Source organism: Aquila chrysaetos, chromosome 2 (assembly GCF_900496995.4).
Source record: "Aquila chrysaetos chrysaetos chromosome 2, bAquChr1.4, whole genome shotgun sequence".
Lineage (NCBI taxonomy): Eukaryota > Metazoa > Chordata > Aves > Accipitriformes > Accipitridae > Aquila > Aquila chrysaetos.
The window spans coordinates 23,479,418-23,492,070 of NC_044005.1; positions in this window are offsets into that span (position 1 = coordinate 23,479,418).

Here is a 12,653-nt window from a genome sequence, read left to right on the forward strand (position 1 = left end):
CATTATCTTTGGAGAGGTGTCCACCAGCACAGAAATGCCATGATTGTGACTGCTAATTAGGTCTCTTTCCAAAAATCTCAGAAGGTCCTGAAATAAATGCATCAGAAAATGAAAGACCTCCCATCAAAGCATTCTCACTTTCAAGCCTTCAATGGAGGATTGAGGCTTACTGATGACATGGATGGTGGTAATATGGTCTTTGCTCATGCCATCTTTCTTCTAGGGTTAATAAATGAAAGTGTTCATAGCCCTGAGGGGTACTTTTGCACCAGCAATAAATTCTGAAGGCCGTGTAGAGATGGTAATGAATATTATGCCTTTCATTCTCACTGTAAGTACAGAGCAGGACAATGGAGGCTAATCATCATTTACCATCATCATCTGCTAGTAGCCCAATGCCCTGTGTGAAATGAGCAGGTAGGTCTTGGCCTTCCTGAGAGTTGAACAGGTGCCTCCATAAAAAAAACAGACCACAGCCAGCACTAATTGGCTCCCTTGTTGGCACTTTTAGTAAAGAGACCAACTAATGAGCAGGAATGAATACTGAACTCCCTAAATACAGCTGCCTGCTAGGGCCTAGGTATGAACAGCAGACGTGGAGCATATAGAAACAACTTGCGCTGCTACTTTCTGTACTGAGTCTACTCTGATTATAAACAAATGTGTCTCCTCTTTAGGGCTCCCCTCATTGGCATGAAAGGATTTAAAACTGAAACCACTCAGTAACAAGATTGGAGGACAGGTATATGCAGTCATGATTGCAGCCAGGTTGCTGCATGTCGACCCTATGAAATCTTAGAAACATCAGTGCTTGTTTATGGGATATCCCATTCAGTGTTAACCTCTGCAGAAAGGAAAGCTATCAGTAGGCACTCAGACTGATGATTTTTCTGTCTCTTGAAGTTAGTAGGTATGGAAGTGGTGGTGCTGCTGGCATGCAGAAATAAAGATGGAAATCTTATTTTAAGTTGCACCTTAATGCAACTGGGGATATAAACAAGTAACACTACATATTTTAAGCACATATTCTGTCTCCATCCATTTACCTCAGAGTTTTATAGTACATCTTTCATCACTGTATGAATGTCTGTTTACATTATTCTAAATCTACAACACTTAAAAGCAACATTACCTTGGGAAAACATGCAATACAAATCACAGTATTCCCTCTAACAGCTCACTGCACAGACTTAAGGAGAGATATCTCTTGATGAATGCCTCATATTACTTCATTTAACATTAATGAGACTCAGTCTGCATATTTGACAGAAGACTACAGAGCAACAGATGACTTCGGCAAATATTATTGGCATACAAAACCTTGCATATTAGGTGTCTAACAAAGTGCGCACAGCCAGCTGGAATTAAAGATGGCTGCCATACGATGTAAGTTAGGCAATTTTCATACTGAGTGGTAGTACCTTCAGTCAGACTAAATGATACAGTAGAAAACAGCAAACGAGTTTTTGGTACACGAGTCTTCCCCTTGGGCTGTTTGCTGTGTGTACGTTCTTCGCCACTGTGTCTGTAACATAGCAATTACTATGTACTAAACTGCTTCGATGGGGTTTCACCAGCTTTTGCATTCATCTCCCCTAAAATACATCAACTCGAGACATATGACAAAAGAAAACCAAACACACTGTGTTTCATCTTCTCCCTCCCAAAATGGGAGATATATTAACAGGGAGGGGTTATGCTGGTAAGGCAGAAAAACAGTTTAAATGTCACATGTTCAGAAGTTATTTTTAAAGCAGGTCTTAAGTAATACTTAAGTAGCTGCTTTGCAGGAAGTGAATTTGCTCTATGAGAAGGAGCTTGTGGAGCTTGTATACTGTTCCAGCTGTTCCTCATTTGTGAAGAAAGAACTTTCATCTTCAAGGCATTCAATTCAACGTCCTTCCGCCAATTTCAAACTCACCACCACCAGAAGATATATATTCTGCATTAAAAAGAGAGGACTATACCCCATACATTTGGGAACAATGTGGAGGAGCTGAAAGGTAGTGCATCCCCCAGCATCACCTTGAAGATAAAGAGTAAGTTGTATACTATGGAACTTCTCACACTGGAATGAGCACCCACTTGCATGGTATAGTGGATCATGCATCAAAGGAGCTGACAATGCCTGTGAAAGCTAGAGGGATTACCCTTAGTACTTGAAAGCAATACAACTAGGCTAACTACAAAGAGGAAAAAAAGCATTGACAGAGCTGAGAGGTAAGATCTGAGCCTAAACACAAAATGCTTAAGCCTACAGACTTCATTGAAACAAGCATCTCCCTCAGAAAGGTACACAAGGCAGCCAACAATAAGCACTTTACTGGAAAGGGAGCCAGCATATACATCTTAGTGAAATTCAATTCATTCTGTAATTGGGTCACACCAGTAAAAATGTATGCAAATTTATGGGCTTACAATGAGGTTAGCAGTTGCGAATGCCTAATAAATCATTTGTGAAAAACAATGGTTTTGTATCCTCACCCCAAATTCCTGTCCTGTCATTATGCAACACTACAAAGGCCCTGCTGAGGTCTGACATCAAGTATGCACAGCACACATGCACAGAAAGCAGGATGTAGCTCAAGACTTGTTTTTCTTTGAGCTGCCTGCATTGATGGGAGGAGGTAAGGACATAAACTCTTAATTAAAAAGGTAACAAAATGAGTACTTGAGAAAATAGTGCTTTGGTGGGTTGATGGCATTCAGCAGAAAACTCCACCGGAAAGCAAGGGATGATGTGGGTTTTGGTTCCAGTAACACAGCACTGTAAAAAGATGCCCCAGTCCCACCACCATTTCACAAAGAGGAAGAAATCACTCAGAGCCCTTCCAAAAGGATTTTTTCTAACAACCAGATAGGAAGCCATTTTCTCTAAAGACTTTGGAATGTAGGTCTCAGTGAAGCAGAAAGTGTTTTCTAAGATGATTGAATTACTTACAAAAATGTTGTGTGTTTATTTAACAGGATTAAAAGCACTTCATGTGGCAGTCTCCTGTTCTGCAATGATTGCAAACAGAAGCTGAACTCCGTCTTTGCACTTATTCCACCAGAGACCACCACTTGTTGGAAGGTTCCAGTGTTTTCATTAGCACACTGCTTTCCTATCAGTCTAAAAATTTCTAACAAGTGCACAAAGCCTGGATCAAGCAGCTGAGTAAGGATAACACTCCCTGCTGAGGAATTCACAGCAGTATTAGGCTGCCGTACTCTGAGTGAGGGTGACCTTGGCCAGCCTCCTCTCTGCACACCTTCGACATGTGCCGGGGAAGTTAGATCAAATCAAGTCCCAGTGTGGACACTGTGCAGGTGCCCTTTACCCACATGACTTATTCCCAGATGAATAACTGCATTTACCCTAGAGGGTCGAGCACTGAATGACCATCAAGGTCTGGATTCTACCCTGGGCTACACCACTGGCCTCCTAGATGTCAAGTAACTTCTGTTACACTTGGTCCATGCCTGTACAAATGCAGTAACGATGCTGACTTCCTGTCTAAAACTGCTCCAGAAACTACTCATTAAATGCACTCTAAGACATAAATATTACCATGCTTGAAGAGAACACCAAATATGCAGAGTTAAGCCAGAAGTTTCCAGCAGTAAGTTCAGTAAAAGGACTATTAACGATGTATAAATGCTCCACATTTTGGGATTGTGCTACTTTTGACACTGTCAGTTAATATCAGGCAACTTAAGGATATAAATACTCAAAGTTACAGTGTAATGAATGACAGGAAATTTTCAGATTCATTTAAATATATTGATAGATATATATATAACCTTATTCATTTAACAGCAAAACTAGCTGTAATCTTGATGCATGTGCATACAGAGTCATTCCTATGCCTCCAATTCTACTTCAGTGAGTTTTCCTGAGGATTTGCGGGATATTCTGAAGGGGGTGGGGAATGGAGCGAAATTGTATTTCCAGAAGTAGAAGTATCCTTCCAATATATTATTTGTAATATACCCAGAAGTAAACTCTTACCAATTATAAAGTGTTTGTTCATGGCATAGTTGTAAATTACTTACATAGTAATAATAGTACCTAGTAAAATACATAGTAAAAATACATAGCAGTTGTCAACAACTTTCTCTTGAAATGTATGTCTGTGTCTGTGTAGTTTTGGTAGCCTTTCTCCTGTGACCTTCCAATCAAAATCCATTAAGGGGGTCTCAGGAAGGACCCTGCAATCAATCTCAGTGTATTTAAAGGTTACAAACAAGGATTCAAAGCCCTGTTTTTATCGAGTTAGCCCAGCTAAATTTTCTTGCTGCCAAGAGCCACCTTTTAGCTCTAAATTAGGCATTCAAGATGACCCCATGTAAACAAGAAGGAAAACAATTCAAATGCTTGTTGATAAAGACAAAATGTTAAAGAAGGGAAGCTTAAAGAATGGTAGTATTTAATGTCTTTTTAGAGGATAGTCAAGATCTAAGATGGAGAAACAGGTGAATAGGCATAAGAAAAAGTTTTACATATTTGGAAACAATCCACATAGTCTACAGTTCTGACAGTTCTATAAAGTTGTGAGTTACATCCATATGCAAGCTTTAATATATGTACATGTGTGTGTATATATATATATACAAATGTACTCATTGAGCCCAAGCTGAACAACTTCAACAGGAAAGGATAAGTAAGTCCCATTTGAGAACACTTAAAATTTTATGATCAGGGTATTTAGGAGGAAACTAGACCTAGTGTCAGTTCTCTTCTGTAGAGCAGATAAGGAAGAATGGATTGATCTTGGGTGTGCCACAGCTGACATAACTTCCCGAAGCATGGTTCTGCTGGGTATAGAGTGTTCTGTTAGGTATAGCATGCATATTGACCCAGCCTTCAGGGTGAATACCAATCCATGGGACGCAGTCTGAGAAAACCTGCTGGCTCAGATCCTAAGATAAAAAAGGCCATGATCTTGTATCATCCAAGATATGATACTGTCTGGATTATTCTGTGTGAGCTTGCACCAATGTATTTATTTAATTTTTCAGAAACCTCAGCAACTCGTGCCGGAAACGGATTGATTCCATTCATCGGCAGGTAGCAATCAATTAATTGCTTTTCAGAAAGCAATAAAGGCTGGTTAAAAAAAAAGTCAGAACTACAGTTCAGAGGAAACAATGAAAATTCATTATGCACCTTCCCACTGGGAAAGGCCAGAAAGTTCAAAGGCTTGCAGTGTATTTCAAATTAATACAAATTTGGTAGCCCATGCAGAGTTTACACTGTTAGGCACAGTTTGAACTAAACAAGTCATTTAACTTTCTATTTTTATTGAGCTTTCTTATTTCTTTTTTTTCTCTATTCATACATGTGGCCATCCAACTTCCCAACATGACTGGGCTGAGAAACACCAAAATTTAACATGAAAAGCTGAATCTCAGCTATTTGCTTTGTAAAGAAAAAAATCTCCTGGGGATTTCCTAGAAAATTTCCATCACTGACTCAAGAAAAATTAAGTCCCCTAATATTGTTAGGGTCCACACAACATATTTCAAGAGCTACTTATGTTGGCTCTGGGGAAAAAAAGAACTTAATCACAATTGCTATTCCTTTGGGAGTTTTACCTCAGGGGACTCAGGTTAAGAAAATTAAATACTTGAGACCTGAAAAAGGCAGAAGGATCTGGAAAAAAAAGGGAGAGCCAGATCCCCAAGAACTTTTATTACTATCATTCCTTAGACCTCAGAGGAGCCAGTTCCCTCTAGCTGCAGTCATTCTTCTTAAAGCAAGATTAGTCCTGCCACTGCATCTGCAACACGTTTGCAGAAGCGGATGGCAGAGGATTGGTAGCATCCTTCTGTACTGCTAATGTGAAACGAGTTCTGTGATGCATTACTCTGCATTTATTCCTCAATCTGTACAATATGAACTTCACTAAATCACAGTAACATTTTGTTATTCCAAACTTGCAGTGTAAATAAATATTTACACAGCTTATTTACTTTGCTATGAACTGTATGATTGCAATACATATTTCCCACTGTTCCAGCAGTGACATCCAAGTAGGGCCTTGGGGTTGTGCTCGTTGCTCTATCTCTGACTCACTGTACCACTGTGGACTAGTCATTTAACCTTTCTGTGCCTGGGTTTAACGTAAATGTAAAATGAACTGGTATTATAAACTCGCCTGAAGTGTTTCCATCCCAGGTGTGTTGTAAGGCTTAATTAATTAGTGTCTGTGAAGCACTTTAAGCTCTTCATATGAAAGACAGTATATACTGAGGTACTATGATTGTTTACTGTGTTTATTAATGTTTCACAGCACCAGAAGCGATTTTTAAAAAATGTTCTCCATGTATTTTAGAATCTTATTAGGGAGAATTATCATAGGGAAATCTATGAATCTAAGGCTAATTCACAGTCTTCCTTTCAGACCTCTGTCTTGGCTCTGGAAGATCTCCTTCTACTCATGGGCTCCTCGGCTGGCTCTCCCGGATCCTGTGTGCACCTAAAAACCCCTAGTACTTGAGTCTGAATGGAGTCAAGGGGCTGCCTATGGCCAAACCTCAAGGCATTCTCATGGGAAACTATCTACATGACCTAGAAAGGTACTAAACCCCAGGACTTTTATACTATTTAAGGGCACCTTTTCCAGAAAGATGGATGCTTTGAATTCACAGACTTGCATGTCAGGGTGTGGAGATGGATTGCTGCAGCATGTACCACTCAGACATTCCAAGGGATTAAAAAAAAAAAAAAAAAAAAAAGAAAAGAAGTTACTGCTAGAGAAAACAATGTTTCATGGACTTCTTTGTTTCAGTAATGCAGTAGCATTCACTGGTCTTAAAAATGTCATTTGTCACCAAGCAGGCAGTCAAGCAGTCCAATAGATTGCCCAGAAATTTTCTTCAGTGTCCATCCATGGTAGGTTTCAAGACCAGATTGGAAAAAAACCCTGAGTAACCTGGTCTGACTTCTTGCCTAAGCTTCATGCATATCTCTCCATGCTTAGATGTTCCCTTATACCTTTCCTGGTAATTTCCTATCATCTGCCTCACTGGGGACCTGAAACTTCCCCAGCATGCTTATAGTTCAGTCACTGTAGTTAACATGGCTTTTTGGCTCTGGGCTAGCAAAGATGTTCTGGACTCCCTACCAGAGGTTGATTTCACATCCTTACAGAAAAACTCCATGGTACATTTTTATAAATGACTACACAAAATCTACCAGAATTTAAAAGAGGTGCATAGGCATCCTCAAATCATCTCAGCCCTACTATAATGTCTTCAGATAGCAGATACACAAAATTTCCATTACTGAGCTTTCTGTTCCCTAATCTGTTCTATGGATCATATAATTTTACTCAGTGCAGTAAACAAACTTAGAGCAATGAATATTAAAGCACATAAAATTAGGTCATAAACTATGGAGCACCACAACGGCAGGTTGCAGTTCTATTCACTGAAGAATCAGAAATTTAAACATGTCATAATTCTGTTCTGCAGTATATATTGATTTAAAAAAATGTTTCATACAGACCAATTGTCTGTAATCATTAAATACTCACCAGACACCTGTAGATATATTCTAGAACTACAGAAAACTTTAAGGAGTTTACAAATTTTTACAAAATTCATCATACATACAATTCTACTTTTTGTCTAAACAATATCATTGTGTTAAGACAGTACAACCATTTAAGAAAAAGACAACAGCACCCATGAAGAAAAAACTAAGTGGAAATTTTAGTCATTGCTACTAAGCAAAAAAGTTTGATCTCTCAAATATGGAGTCATAGAGCATCTCAATGACTTTGTTCTTTTATTTTGGAGTAAATAAGAATTCAAATGTGAGCATGTGTTTACTCTAGAGTAATCAGGTCAGGGCAGATTTGGAAAAAATGAAAAGCCACTTGGAACCACCTATCACCACTGCATGTATTTCACCTAAAATTGATATGACTTTGCTCCAACAAATTAATGAGTATTTTGCCTATTAGATTCAGCAGGAACAAACTTGTTCTTTTCAACGATATATGATTAGATTAAAAGCTCCCCAAAATTATCTATAAAAGTTATTAAATTATTAATATGACAAATACTTTCAAAATGTTTTAGGCAAGCTAAAATTACTGAGTTTTCATCTAGTATTTTGCTAAGGTTTTAATGGGGACATTTCTTTTCTTTTTTTTTCTTCAAAACCTCAAATAAGATGAATGTTTGCTATGTTAAAAGGACTACATATCTGCAGCCATTTAACAAACAGTAACAGCAATTCAGCCCCTGCCGATTACATATATGTATGTATATGCACAAATGTACTATCCAACAGACACAGTCACAAGTTGACATGCACTGGGGTACCAGCGCCTAAGCCATGAAAGAACCCAGGAATCCTGATCTACAATTCCTACTCCAAGCACAAACAAAACTAATCCTGGTAAATCATTAAACACGTTTCAAAGGTCACTGTTTTAAATGTCACCCAATTATTCTATTAATAGAGGTTTATTTATATGACCACTTCCTTTGTGATATTCAAAACTAGCCTGGATAAAACACTAGCAAACATACATTAGCTGACTGCACAGCATCAGCTTTGAATGATCTATGAACACAACATTTTTTTAATGGAACTAATTCTCAAAACACAGTCAAACCTCAGAGCTGCTAGAAATGTTACAGTAGCTCCTGCAGAAAGGGAGAAGTGGTATTGTGCTAAGTTTAAGGTTTTAATTGGATTTTTTCTTTGTTTTTGAGAAATCTGTAAAATGAAAGGGTGTTGTGGTTTAAGCCCAGCTGGCAACTAACCACACGGCCGCTTGCTCACTTCTCCCCCTGCCACAGTGGGATGGAGAGGAGAATCAGAAGAAAAGGGTAAAACCCCATGGGTTGAGATAAGAACAGTTTAATACGACAACACAAGGAGAGAAGTAATAATAATAACAATACTAGTAAAAGAATGTATACAGCGGGTGATGCACAATGCCATTGCTCACCACCTGGAACCCGATGCTCAGCCCGTTCCCAAGCCACAATCCCTCCTCCCCCTGGCCAGCTCCCCCAGTTATATATTGAGCATGACATGATATGGTATGGAATATCCCCTTGGCTAGTTCGGGTCAGCTGTCCTGGCTGTGCCCCCTCCCAGCTTCCTGTGAAAATTAACTCTACCCCAGCCAAACCCAGGACAAATTGTTTTCCCTTTCATAGGATACCAGTCGGACCTCCTGTGACCATCCAAACTCCTGTTCTGTACAGCAACAGCATTTCCTGTCAGTGGAGGCACTAAAGACCTTCTGTTCCCTCCATCAGATCAGGATTCCTGTGTTATATTCTGGGCTCCTGCTCCTTACGCTAAGTCACTTGACTTCCGTGCTTTAATTGCAAAAAGAAAGCTCAAAAATCAAGGTGAGAAATGACATTAACAGAAAAGATACTTTGCTGTGAAAGTGGTTAGCCTGAATCAGCTAACATTCCTTAAGTGCTCTGAGATGTTCAAATGAAAGATGCCAGCACTAATACCAATTACAAGCTGTAGTATTATTAATACCATCTAAGGAAGACTGGTGTTTTAAGAAACAGGTTTGCTGTTTTTACAGTTAAGCTACTACTAGGATTGTCTAAGAGAAGCAAAGCTAAGGGCATATGAGCCTCAGGGCTAGCCAGTGTACACAGCATAATAAATGACTCAAAGAATTACTAGAAAATAATTCCATTGAGAGGTTTTGGTGACATCTTTAACCGTACAGAGCTCCACCTACATACAGTTTCTAAATATTTATAACAACCCAAGCAGGAAATTAATGTTATGCAAATATCTGCAGAATATTTATTTTGCTGGAAATTACTATATTGGAATAAGGAATTCTAATTTTGTAATGTGAATATATGAAAATGAAAGCATTAATTATTCACACAAATAAAACTAGAAATTTAATATAGGCTGTATACTACAGTTCCAATACAATATAACCTGATCCCCTCCTCCACAGACATGGAACCTGCTGCTTTTGCAGCTGTGCAAAATAGACACAGAATCATAGAATTGTTTAGGGTGGAAAAGACCTTCAAGATCATCAAGTCCAACTGTCAACCATGCCCACTAAACCATGTCCTGAAGTGCCACATCTACGTGCTTTTTGAATACCTCCAAGGATGGTGACTCAACCACTTCCCTGGGCAGCCTGTTCCAATGCCTGACAACCCTCTCAGTAAAGAAATTTTTCCTATTATCCAATCTAAACCTCCCCTGTCACAACTTGAGGCCATTTCCTCTCGTCCCATCTCCAGCCACCTGACAGAAGAGACCAGCACCCCCCTCACTACAACCTCCCTTCAGGTAGTTGTAGAGAGCGATAAGGTCTCCCCTCAGCCTCCTTTTCTCCAGGCTAAACAGCCCCAGCTCCCTCAGCCGCTCCTCATCAGACTTGTGCTCCAGGCCCCTCACCAGCTTGGTTGCCCTTCTCTGGACACGCTCCAGCACCTCAATGTCTTTCCTGCAGTGAGGGGCCCAAAACTGAACACAGTACTCGAAGTGCGGCCTCACCAGTGCCGAGTACAGGGGGACAATCACCTCCCTGCTCCTGCTGGCCACACCATTTCTGATACAGGCCAGGATGCCGTTGGCCTTCTTGGCCACCTGGGCACACTGCTCGCTCATATTCAGCCGGCTGTCAGCCAGCACCCCCAGGTCTTTTTCTGCCAATCAGAAAGGTCTGATCTTTTCAAGCTGTGAAAATTTTCTCGACAATGTAGGACTTGTATGTAGGCTATCATCAGTCCAAACCTGTTCAATTAATTTTGCGCGTAATAATGTACAAGAGCAAGCTGCTACCATTGCTCCTGGTCCTCATCTTATCCTGCTACTTAGAGGTTTATTTGAAAAGCCTAACCCAAACTTAACATTTTACAAGAAACCAAGATTCGCAATATTACCAAAGGTTGCAGTTTTACCACAGCCTCCAGTAGCATTTCTCGTTAAGCTGAAGCATCTGGAAAGCATGTAATTACATGAGAATTTTCAAGTTTAAAAGGAAAAAAAGAACTAAAAGTATAAATTTCTATTCTTGATAGAGAAGAGAAGAGAAAAAAATAAAACCCCCTTGTGCACCTAAAAGCAGGAAAAATGCACATAAAAGCACTTTCCTTTCCCTTGAACAACAGAAAGCCAAGAACAGTCCTTAGTCCTAGCGCCAATTCTGAACAGCTTATACCTCAGTCTACTGCAGTGAGGCAAGCAACGCAGACAATTGCCTTAGACCCTATGGCAGCTTCATTAGGCAGCACTGCAAATCATTAGTGAATATGTAGAAGGAGAAGGGACCCCCAACAGAGGATTTTATCAGCATGTTGGTTGCCTTCTCGTGGTCCTGCAAGGGTTAGAAGCAATGCTCTGGAAAAACATTTTCTCCTACATTTATTGTTTTGATGGCTGGGCAGATTCAGAACAAAATTACTAATGCTGCCACAATAACAGAGCCTTTTGCTAAACTGTCTGTGCCTCAAGTCCCTGCAGTGTCAGCTGTGTTTTAAGGAACCGACTCCTATGGCAAGCTGTGCAGCTAGTCTGCATGCAAGAACAAAATTCCAGAGCAATGGCTCTGTATTCCCACCCAGCCATGAGGAAGGGGAAGAGCACTGAATCAGTGATCCAGGAATACCATGTCTGAATGTGATCACATCTTAGGCAGCTTTCCACCAGTCACAACTGACTGATCACCCACTGCTGTCACATCCATATGTTACTTCCAAGACATTTACCTTTGCTCCATTGGAACGTCATTTTGCAGGGCACCGGCGATGCTCAGGATGTCCTAGGAGTGACTCAGGTGTCACATTCAGCACTGAGAGCTGTTATTGTCTTAAACGGATGGTGACTAAGACATGTCTGGTTCTGTTACAGCAGGTTCCTTCAACTGGAAAGGGTACCAAGTTTGCCAACAGCAAGGACTGAAGTGAGAGGATATTGCTGTGTGGGGAACAGACCTGTCCCTCCCTTTTGACTCTGCAAATGGTGGCCAACACTGCTACCACGAGCAGTGCTCCATCGCAATTGGGCTGTTACCCATCTGCTCCAAATGCTGCATAGCAGTATTATCATGAAGCTCCTCAGCAAAAAGTTTTCCAATAATTTTTTAATACTAGATCACTAAATGTTTTCCAGTAGACAGATCTATACCTCCACAAAGGATTACTAGTAACAACAGGTTTCCTTTTCTAGAACTGGGTTTGCCATCCAAATAGCCGTGTTGCTTAAACTGGCTTTAGTACCCTCTGCTTTCCCCCTTGTCCCTGAATCATCCTCCAGGTAATGGTGGTAAAAACATTTATGTAATCAGGTTGCAAACCAGAGCAGGAATCTGGTCCAGCTGATAGATAACCCAGTTGGAAATCATCATTTTACTATTATTAGTGTTACTTTTTCTCAGATGGACCAGTTTCCCAACCCAGTTCACAGAATGGCTGCACAAACATATATGGAGAGCCAGCAGAGGGCCAGGAAAGCACAGCAGAGTAATAACTACTCAAGACAGAACTGTGGCTGAAAAGCAGCTCATTAGACTGCCCAGGTTGCAGTCTGGAAGCCACAGTGTACATATGAATACAACGCCTTTTAACATAGCATGGTCAAAATCTCATGGAAAAAACCCATCCAGTTGCACTTGATGACATTCATGCCATATGCATCCATTAAATTG